The following is an 11,909-nucleotide window of genomic DNA, read 5'->3' on the forward strand; positions in this document are numbered from 1 at the left end:
CCTATGCTTTAACAATATGCTAGAACTAGAAACCTGGTGCAATGTCTCAACAATAGAGTAGCATGATGAATGAACAGGAACAAAATTCAAAGCTAATTAAAAAAATTAAACACAAGGCAAGGCAAATACCTGGTGCTTGGTGAGCCTCTGCGAATGGCTCTGGTCTTCTTACTTCTTAGGGTGGAGATCAAGAGCTTGACGTGTACTTCTTCTTCTTATAAACTTCCCTCAAGATAGCCTTCTACTTCTGAGAAATCACTGTCAACACTTGACCAAAGGACAACCACACAACCTTGCTGCAAAAAACAAAAACCCAAAATAAAAATGGCATTAACATAAACACTTGATATACATAACAGCATAAGCAATCAAACCTTGTTCAGTTTTTCAAATTGATGGAATGGAACAGAACAGAAAAGAACATGGAAGCACCTTTGGCAATTTCAACTATATAATCACAAATGTAGTAAATCCCTATCTACCACTCAATTCCTTTTCTCAGATGATAGATTCACTCTGTGGTTCTTCTCTGTTGCTTCACAACATTTCAATCTACCAAATTAATTACTTAATGGTAAACCTATCTAACCTTGAGGGTACCCAGAGAACAGAGAAGAACAGAGCTGGGTCACGGCGAGAAAAGGAGGACGGCGCCTTGAGGGTACCCAGAGAACGGAGAAGAACAGAGCTGGGTCACGGCGAGAAAAGGCGGACGGTGGAACCGCGGATGGCGGAACAGAGCAGTGGCGCGACGCGCTTGTGGTGGTGGTGGCAGCTACGGAACTGCAGTGCCAGTTGCCTGCTCCGGTGCAGCGGTGCCAGCTGCGGGCGAAGGAGAAAAGGATTCGTGACGATGCTCTGAATATGGATTTTTTGAGAATCAAAAGTTAAGAGTTAGGGTTTTGTGAGATTTGGATTTTAATCTGGATCTGGATATGGATCCGGATTAAAACCGTTTAAATGGATTGGACTTAAAACCAAATTATAAAATAAATTTGGTTTGGTTTGGATTTTTTTGTTTAAAACTGGTTTTTTTTAATGGTTTGGTTTGGATTTGGTTTAAAATCCAAATTTTGGATTTTTTTGCCCACCCCTGCTCTTGCTTATGTGAAACTTGGGTAAGGTGAGGATACGATAATTCTATTTTAGTTTCATTAAATTTGAGCTTTGAGTATTAAATTTGATATATATGTGTTATAAATATGTATTAGGTTGTGAATAAATAATTGGAGCTTGAAATTGTGAATATTAGAACTTGGAGGAAGCTGATTAGTTGAATTTTGAAGGGGTTGCCTTGGTTTTAAATAATTTGCTTTGGTCGTTACGTGAAAATCGGCCAAGGTATGGTTTAGGTTTCTTGCATTTAATATATAATGTGCTATGAAAACTTAGGCTAGATGACCATAGGATAAGTTGGAATACAGGTGTATATTTAATGTTTAGTAATAGGTTGATGAATATGCTTGGTTTGGTTTGGTGATTTGTTTGTAAGATGATATTGGTTGCTAGTTGGATCTTTGAAAGGATATGTGATTGAATTATTGATTATATGGCTATATTTGGTTTGATTGAATGATGATTGATGAAAAGATATGGAGCGTGTTGAGGATTATTGTTGGCAATTTGGATTGGTGGTAATAGGTTTGAAAAATAATTGGAATGAAAATTTTGAATGAAAAATGAGGTATTTTTTGTTAAAAGCCTAGGATTTGTGAACTATGATTCTTAGTTGAATTTTAGTCGTTGGATTTGAATATTGTATGAGTATAATTATTGATCTGAGGTAGATTTATTGTGGTGATTGTTATGATGATGAGGAATGGTATGTTGAATTGAGAAGAATGCAGATTTGGACCCGAAAAGAGTGACAAAGTCCGAGTTTTAGAGGAGATGCTGCCAAAATTTTATAAAAATTAGAGATTTTGTTTATATAATTATTTAAAAAGGTTTAGATTCAAAGGTTATATGGTCTGATTTTGAGTTATTAAGAAAATGAGCATATTTTAAGTTTGATTCATTTAGAAAAGAATAAATTATGTTTTGAATTGGAACTATTGATGGACGGAATGAGAGGTGTGATAATGAAGGATAAGGATTGAATATGTTTGATGTATGATGATGAATGAGATGCAATTGAGAATGATGTGGATGTTGATGAATTATAATTGAATTATTTATATGGCTTATGAATTTGAATAATCTGAGATACGAGATTCCCTGGATAAAGTGACGTGGCTTGCCACCACGTGAACCAGGTATAAAACTCAATACTCTGTTGACCCTACGACGTAAGTGTGACCGGGCACTATATAAATTCCCGGGAATGTTACCTCCATTGAGCAATATTGATTATTTGAGATAAAGTTATGCATAGACTCTTGGAGATGCACGTCGGGAGACAGTCTAAGTACAATTCAGACTTGTCGGGTTGGCTGGATAACCGACAGATGAGCCTCATCGGCCATAGGACAGGCATGCATCATCTGCATATTACTTGAATTACTTGCTTATGCATTAATTGGGTGTGCCTAACTGTATTTGCCATGTTAAATGTGTAATTGTTACCTGCTGTACTTGTAACCTTCTTGTGCTTGCTTATATCTGTTTAACTGTCTGTGAAATACTGATGAAAATGGAGGTATGGGGGAATGGCAATATGAGGTTTAGATTTAAGGTTAAGTTAAGTCAAGTTTGGGTACTCATAGAAAATCACCTTTTATGGCTTCTGTTTAATACTCTAAGCTCTATAATCTGAGTGTCGCCGTTCTAGGATTGCCTCTAGCATTCCCAAGACCTTATATCTTATGTGTGTGGCACCTTTACCATATTGAAAACCTCCGGTTCTCATTCCATACTATGTTGTTATTTTTTTTAGATGCAGGTCGAGAGACATCTCGTTAGGTGTCTGGACTCTTGAAGCGGAGTGGTTACTGGTTATTTTGTTATGGGTTATTTTGTTATAGCTTTCTCTCCACATAACTTATTCTTTTTGATCCGCCTAGAGGTGTATGGGGAGGCAGGATTTTGTTTATGTACATTTGGGTTTTGGATATGTATATATATGTATATATGTGTGTATATTCCCTGGCCAGTCTTGACTTTGCAGGCTGAGTCAGGAGCTCGTTATTTTGTATCTTTGACTCTCTGTTCCTGTTTTGGGTTACTTTACACTTGACAGCTATAGCTTTCTTAGCATGCAAGTTAACTTATTTCTCGAGCGTTGCGCTTTTATTTCGCAATTTTTATTTCCTCTATTCTTCAAGGCTCCTAGCATATTATAATAATTCTTCTGCTATTATAAATATACATTTTATTTTAGTGGTCGTAATATCACACCACCTCTGTTTTATGACTAAAGTGTAAAGCTCTGTGTGGTAGGGTGTTACATTATGGTATCAGAGCAGTTCATTCCTATAGAGCCTGAAAGACGGATTGATTGTGCTTCTGTGCATTCTCTGTATATGTGTTTATGTGCTATTAGGATATCTGACTGATATATATAGCATAAACATTTGTGAGCATGCATTTGGAACTTAAAGCATTAGACCTGTGATATTAAGACTGATCAACTTAATATAACTTGTTTGGTGTGTATAAGGACCATATGTCGACTTGCGGACACGGTTGCGGGCGAGGTAGAGATAGGATAGGCATCGTTACTACTGGCCTGGCAGGGACTGATCCAGTAGACTTTATGGCTGCAACTATACAGGCAACAGCCAAAGCACTGAGTAATCAAATAAACTAGGGTAATGACGGGAACAATAACGAGGAAGACGGCCCTATGACACTTGCTACATTTTTGAAAGTTCACCCTCTGACTTTTAGGGGAACCTCAAATCCCACTGATGCAGATAATTGAGTTCAGGCTATGGAAAGGGCGTTGCAGGCTCAGCAGGTTCCTGAGGAGCAATGGAATGAGTTTGGAACTTATCAGCTGTAAGGCGAGGCTCAGCATTGGTGTTAGGGAATACGAGGTATCCTGCAGGCAGATGATGCTGGGATAACCGGGAGGTTGGTTATATAAGAATCATGTTTTGCCTGATTGCTCTATGAAGCCAGTACAGTTTATGCCAAAAGGGTTAGAAGCACCGGCTGTAGTGAACCATTACTATTTGAATTCTATGATAGTAAACTGTTCTGGAACTGAATGTCAGGGTATTATGTTATTAACTGCGGGAGTATCAGGTGATGATCAGAGTTTAGAGTAGATTCCGATTGTATGTGAATTTCCAGATGTATTTTTGGATGATAATAATGAATTTTCACCTAACCAGGAAGTTGGATTCGCAATTGAGTTGGTGCCTGGAGCCGGTCCGATTTCAATTACTCCTTGCAGGATGTCACCTTTAGAAATTGCTGAACTGAAAGCTCAGCTGGAAGATCTATTGGGTAAGCATTTTATTCGACTAAGTGTTTCTCCGTGGGGAGCGCCAGTGTTACTGGTAAAGAAGAAGGATGGGAGTATGCAGTTGTGTGTCGACTATCGGCAGTTGAATAAGATTACTGTGAAGAACTAATATCCATTGCCTAGAATCGACGATCTAATGGATCAATTACAGGGTGCCGGTGTGTTCTCTAAGATTGATCTGCGATCCGGTTATCATCAGATAAGGGTTGGCGACGAGGATATTCCAAAAATTGCTTTCAGAATGCGTTATAGTCATCATGAGTATACAGTGATATTTTTCGGGTTAACTAATGCCCCGGCAGTATTTATGGATTCTATGAACAGGATTTTCCAACCGTATCTGGACAAGTTTGTTATTATCTTCATTGCTGACATTCTTGTTTATTCTAAGACTGAAGAGGAGCATGCTGATCACTTGCGAACTGTGCTGCAAATTCTAAGAGACAGGAAGTTATATGCTAAGTTATCTGAATATGAGTTTTGGAAGAGTGAAGTAAAGTTTCTCGGCCACGTGGTGAGTAAGCAAGGGATAACTGTGGATCCTGCTAAGGTGGAAGCAGTGATGAATTGGGAGCACCCAACTTCTGTGACAGAGATCAGGAGTTTCGTAGGTTTGACAGGGTATTATCAGAGATTCATTAAGGGATTTTCACAGCTCGCCTTACCTTTAACTAAGTTGACTAGGAAGGATACGCCTTTTGTTTGGTCTCCGGAATGTGAAGAGAGCTTCCAAGCATTGAAGCACAGGTTGACTACTGCACCTACACCTGCATTGGTATTACCTGAACCAAGTGAACCGTTTGAAGTGTACTGTGATGCATCTCTGAAAGGTTTGGGGTGCGTTCTAATGCAGCACCAGAATGTTGTAGCATACGCCTCACGGCAGTTAAGGCCGTATGAGATGAACTACCCGACTCATGATTTGGAACTTGCTGCTATTGTGTTTGCTTTAAAGATCTGGAGGTACTATCTTTATAGCGTTAAGTTTCATGTTTTCTTAGACCATAAGAGTTCGAAATATCTCTTTAAGCAGAAAGAGTTGCATATGCGTCAAAGGAGATAAATGGAGCATCTGAAAGATTATGATTTTGAATTGAATTATCATCCAGGAAAAGCGAACGTTGTGGCGGACACCTTAAGTCGGAAATCTTTATATGCAGCTTGGATGATGCTACGAGAAGAAGAGTTACTAAAGACATTTCAAGGTTTGAACTTGGGAGTTAGAGAAGAATCTGGAATTCTATGTTTGAGTCAATTACAGATCTCAAGTGATTTTAAATCAGAACTTTTGAAGGCTCATCAAGACAGTGAAGCGTTACGTAAGGTATTACCAGCAGTTGAACAAGAAAAACAGTGGAGAGTGTTAGAAGGACATGATGGTTTGTGGAGGTTCAAGAACCGGATTATTATGTTAGATATTGGAGACCTGCGACAGAGTATCTTAAAGGAAGCTCATAAGAGCGGGTTTTCAATTCATCCAAGGAGTACTAAAATGTATCAGGATCTGAAAGCGATGTTCTGGTGGCCAGGTATGAAGAATGATGTGGCATTGCATGTATCTAAATGTTTAACGTGTCAGAAGGTTAAGATTGAGCATCAGAGACCATTAGGGACCCTTCAGCCTTTGGAGATTCCACAATGGAAATGGGAGAGTATCGCAATGAATTTTGTGATAGGTTTGCCTAGAACCCAGTTTGGTTGTGACACTATTCGGGTGGTTGTGGATCGACTGACAAAATCAGCTCACTTTCTTCCTATCCAAATAAGTTTCACGATGGAAGAATTAACTCGAATGTATATTAAAGAGATTGTTAGGTTGCATGGCGTGCCTTCTACCATTATATCAGACAGGGATCATCGTTTTACATCAAGGTTCTGGAGAGCTTTTCAGCATTCATTTGGGACTCAGCTAAGCTTGAGTACTGCGTATCACCCTCAAACAGATGGTCAATTAGAGAGAACTATTCATACCTTAGAGGATATGCTAAGGGCTTGTGTTTTGGACCAGCCTGCAAGCTGGGATCAGTATATGCCATTAGTAGAGTTTGCCTATAATAATAACTATCACGTGAGCATTGGAATGGCTCCATATGAGGCTCTGTATGGCAGGAAATGTCAGTATCTACTATGTTGGTATGAAACTGGAGAAAGAAGTTTATTAGGGCCTAAAATGATAGCTGAAACGACTGAGCAGATAAAGAAGATTCATAGTCAAATGCCTATAGCCCAAAGCCACCAGAAGAGTTATGCTGATCAGAGGCAAAAGCCTTTGGAATTCGAAGAAGGAGAATATGTCTTTCTGAAAGTTACACCGACCACTGGAGTGGAAAGAGCTATTATGACCAAGAAACTGAATCCCCATTATATTGGACCGTTTGAGATTCTGAAGAGAATTGGACCAATGGCTTATAGAATTGCCTTAACGCCATATCTTTCGAATTTGCACGACGTGTTTCATGTATCACAGCTTCGAAAGTATACCCCTGATGCGAGTCATGTTCTAGAACTAGAACCAATCCAAGTAAGAGAAGATTTAACACTTCCAGTAGTTCCGATGAGAATTGATGATACTAGTATTAAACGATTACGCGGGAAGAAAGTATCATTGGTTAAATTAGTTTGGAATCGAGCTGGTATCAAGGAACATACCTGAAAACTTGAATCAGATATGCGAAAGGATTATCCACATCTCTTTTCAGGTGACTAGATTTGAATTTTGAGGGCAAAATTCTTTATTAGGTGGGTAGTATGTAAACCCCAGTTAAATTAGTAGATAATTAGTCAATAAATTAGTTTTTATTAAGAAAGATGAGAAATGTGAATATTATATCAAATTAGGATAGAGCTCATCGAAACGAGAATTTTGACATCAATTTTGAATAAATCGGTTCAAGATTGGACCGAACGGACTGAACCGGTTGAACCGGACCCCAACCGGGTTGCCGGTCCAACCGGACCAACCTATTAAATGAACCTAGCTTTGTCTTCTCCCTCATTACAGCAGCAACAAAGCCTTCAGCTTCCAGGGAGAAGAGAAACAAGAAATAACCCGTAACCCTTACGTTAATTTCTAACTCCCATAACTTCTCCGTTCGAGCTCCGATCGCCGCACCATTTGCGACCATGCATTCACCACGTCGAGCTCTACGTTTCTACCGGAACAATTTCATAGGTAACTTGTTATTTCACCTCAGTCTCCTCTTTTCCCCAATTTTCGAATTTTGAGTAGAAAGATTGAATTTCTTTGATTTTTGATGTTTTAGGATCCAATTAGCTTGAGAAAAATGTTCACTCTTGCTTATGTGAAACTTGGGTAAGGTGAGGATACGATAATTCTATTTTAATTTCATTAAATTTGAGCTTTGAGTATTAAATTAGATATATATGTGTTATAAATATGTATTAAGTTGTGAATGAATAATTGGAGCTTGAAATTGTGAATATTGGAACTTGGAGAAAGCTGATTAGTTGAATTTTGAAGGGGCTGCCTTGGTTTTAAATAATTTGCTATGGTCGTTACGTGGAAATTGGCCAAGGTATGGTTTAGGTTTCTTGCATTTAATATATAATGTGCTGTGAAAACTTAGGCTAGATGACCATAGGATAATTTGGAATGCAGGTGTATATTTAATGTTTAGTAATGGGTTGATGAATATGCTTGGTTTGGTTTGGTGATTTGTTTGAAAGATGATATTGGTTGCTAGTTGGATCTTTGAAAGGATATGTGATTGAATTATTGATTATATGGCTATATTTGGTTTGGTTGAATGATGATTGATGAAAAGATACGGAGCTTGTTGAGAATTATTGTTGGCAATTTGGATTGGTGGTAATAGGTTTGAAAATAATTGGAATGAAAATTTTTAATGAAAAATGAGGTATTTTGTGTTAAAAGCCTAGGATGTGTGAACTATGATTTTTAGTTGAATTTTGGTTGTTGGATTTGAATATTGTATGAGTATAATTGTTGATCTGAGGTAGATTTATTGTGGTGATTGTTATGATGATGAGGAAGGGTATGTTGAATTGAGAAGAATGCAGATTTAGACCCGAAAAGGGTCGCAAAGTCCGAGTTTTAGAGGAGATACTGCCGAAATTTTATAAAAATTAGAGATTTTGTTTATATGATTATTTAAAAAGGTTTAGATTCAAAGGTTATATGGTCTAATTTTGAGTTATTAAGAAAATGAGCATGTTTTAAGTTTGATTCATTTAGAAAAGAATAAATTATATTTTGAATTAGAACTATTGATGGACGGAATGGGAGGTGTGATAATAAAGGATAAGGATTGAATATGTTTGATGTATGATGATGAATGAGATGCAATTGAGAATGATGTGGATGTTGATGAATTATAATTGAATTATTTATATGGCTTATAAATTTGAATAATCTGAGATGCGAGATTCCCTGGATAAAGTGTTGTGGCTTGTCACCACGTGTACCAGGTAAAAAACTCGATACTCTGTTGACCCTACGAGGTAAGTGTGACCGGACACTATATAAATTTCCGGGAATGTTACCCCCATTGAGCAATATTGATTATTTGAGATAAAGCTATGCGTAGACTCTTGGAGATGCACGTCGGGGGACAGTCTAAGTACAATTCAAACTTGTCGGGTTGGCTGGATAACCGACAGATGAGCCTCATCAGCCATAGGACAGGCATGCATCATCTGCATATTACTTGAATTACTTGCTTGTGTATTAGTTGGGTGTGCCTAACTGTATTTGCCATGTTAAATGTGTAATTGTTACCTGCTGTACTTGTAACCTTCTTGTGCTTGCTTATATCTGTTTAACTGTCTGTGAAATACTGATGAAAATGGAGGTATGGAGGAATGACAATATGGGGTTTAGATTTAAGGTTAAGTTAAGTCAAGTTTGGGTACTCATAGAAAACCACCTTTTATGACTTCTGTTTAATACTCTAAGCTCTATAATCTGAGTGTTGCCGTTCTAGGATTGCCTCTGGCATTTTCAGGACCTTATATCATATGTGTGTGGCACCTTTTCCATACTGAGAACCTCCGGTTCTCATTCCATACTATGTTGTTATTTTTTTCAGATGTAGGTCTTGAGGCATCTCGTTAGGTGTCTGGACTCTTGAAGCAGAGTGGTTACTGGGTTATTTTGTTATGGGTTATTTTGTTATGCTATGACGTATATATATGTGCTTAGCTTTCTCTCCACATAACTTATTCTTTTTGATCCTCCTAGAGGTGTATGGAGAGGCAGGATTTTGTTTTTGTACATTTTGATTTTGTTTTTGGATATGTATATATATGTATATATGTGTGTATATTCTCCGGCCAGTCTTGACTTCGCAGGCTGAGTCAGGAGCTCGTTATTTTGTATCTTTGACTCTCTGTTCCTGTTTTGGGTTACTTTACACTTGACAGTTATAGCTTTCTTAGCATGCAAGTTAACTCATTTCTCGAGGGTCGCGCTTTTATTTCGCGATTTTTATTTCCTCTATTCTTCAAGGCTCCTAGCATATTATAATTTTTCTGCTATTATAAATATACATTTTATTTTAGAGGTCGTAATACCACACCACCTCTATTTTACGACTTAAGCGTAAAGCTCTGTGTGGTAGAGTGTTACATGTGAAATTATAAATGTTATGTTATATAATATAAGATAACTTTAAGTATTGTTTCTTTAGTATTATTATTTTATGTAGTTGTATATTATTGTTTACATGATATTTTTTATGAATAAAATTTTGTAATATGGTATTATTTGAATAAAGCTCTATATTCAAGCACATACCTTTAGTGTTGTCATTCTTCTTCTAAATTCGTGCACGTAGGGTTTTTTCTTCTTCTTCTTTCTCTTTCATTATCGTCATCACCAACAACACCAACATTATGTGTTTTTGTTGATGATTGAGTTTTTTTTACTACTTGTTAAAATTTGAACTAATTTCAATTCATTTGTGAATTAACTGAGGTTCACTTGATACTGTTGTTAAGTATTGACCAAATTTTTTATTCCTTAAGAAATTTTGGTTCATTTCTTAGTTTAATTTAGGTTCATTTGGTTTTGTTTCGGTTGAATTTGCTGAACTTATTCATGTGTGATTGTTTAGTTAGTTTTTGTTCAAATCTAAACTAATTTTGATTCATTTGTGAATTAACTAAGATTCACTTGATGCTGCTGTTAAGTATTAACCAAATTTTTTATTTCTTAAGAAATTTTGGTTCATTTCTTAGTTTAATTTAGGTTCATTTGGTTCTATTTCACTTGAAGTTTTTCTCCTCATCCTCCGCTTTGTCTTCTTCTTCTTTTTTGTCTTTTTTTTGTCATCTTCTCCTTATTTTATTTTCTCAAAATTCTTCTTAATTTACTCTATTGAAAGAAATAAAATCAAGAAAAATGATGGCGAAAAAGAAGGAGGAGAGAAACACGAAGAAGAAGATAGAGGAATGCGAAGAAGGAGGAGAAAAAACACGAAGAAGTAGAAGAAGAAGGTGGAGGAGGAAAAAAACGCGGGAACGTTTATGTAGTTGGAGCGTGTATTCACGCTCCACTAATGAAACTGATTTTTGTTGGGGTTAGACTAACTTTATTGGATTTGGTTGTCAAAAAGACTTGATATAGTGTGAATTTAGGCTGCGTGTATTTATAGAGACGAAACACTGAGATAGGGACACAGAGACATATAAAATTATGTTTGACAAATAAGATATGGACAGAGACATTATGTGCAGAGATATTGAATTAGTGTATTTTGTGTTTATCCTGACAGGAAAGACATAGAGACACTAACAAGAGACACAATTTATTTTTTAGAGTAAAGTATCGTTTTTATCCCCAACGTTTGGGGTAAGTCCCAAAGTTGTCCCTAACATTTCAATCGTCCTATTTAAGTCCCTAACGTTTCAAAACTAACTCAATGTTGTCCTGCCGTTAGGGATCCGTTAACAGAATTGACGGCGAGACAAAATTGAGACAATTTTGAAACGTTAGGGACTTAAATAGGACGAAAACGTTGGGGACAAAAATGATACATAGAAATAAATTTTAATTTAATTTTATCTTTCAATAATATTAATTGTTGCATTCCCTGAATGGTTGCAATTGTGTTATCCTGCAAAGGGAACTTAACACAAAGATGAATTGTAGATACTATAGCATCGAACTTATTTAAGAAGGGTCGGCCAAGTATTAAATTGTAAGGACTAAAATAGTCAACCACCAAGTATTTAATATCTGAATTTTTTGACAAGGGAAACTCACCGAGTGTGGTTTGTAACCACACAGAGCTCATAACCGGGACTGGCTCACCTGAGAAACCTACTAGGTCTCCAGTAGAAGGTTAGAAGATGTTGGTGCTCAATTTCATCTTCTGGAATGTGGAGTAAAATAGGACATCGGCACTGCTCCCAGGGTCCAGCAACACCTTTTTTACTAGGAGATCTCCGAGTTGTAGGGAGATTACGACCGGATCATCGAGATTTACTATACTATTGTTATGATCGGCTGTCTGGA

Source organism: Arachis duranensis, chromosome 4, assembly GCF_000817695.3.
Source record: "Arachis duranensis cultivar V14167 chromosome 4, aradu.V14167.gnm2.J7QH, whole genome shotgun sequence".
Classification (NCBI taxonomy): domain Eukaryota; kingdom Viridiplantae; phylum Streptophyta; class Magnoliopsida; order Fabales; family Fabaceae; genus Arachis; species Arachis duranensis.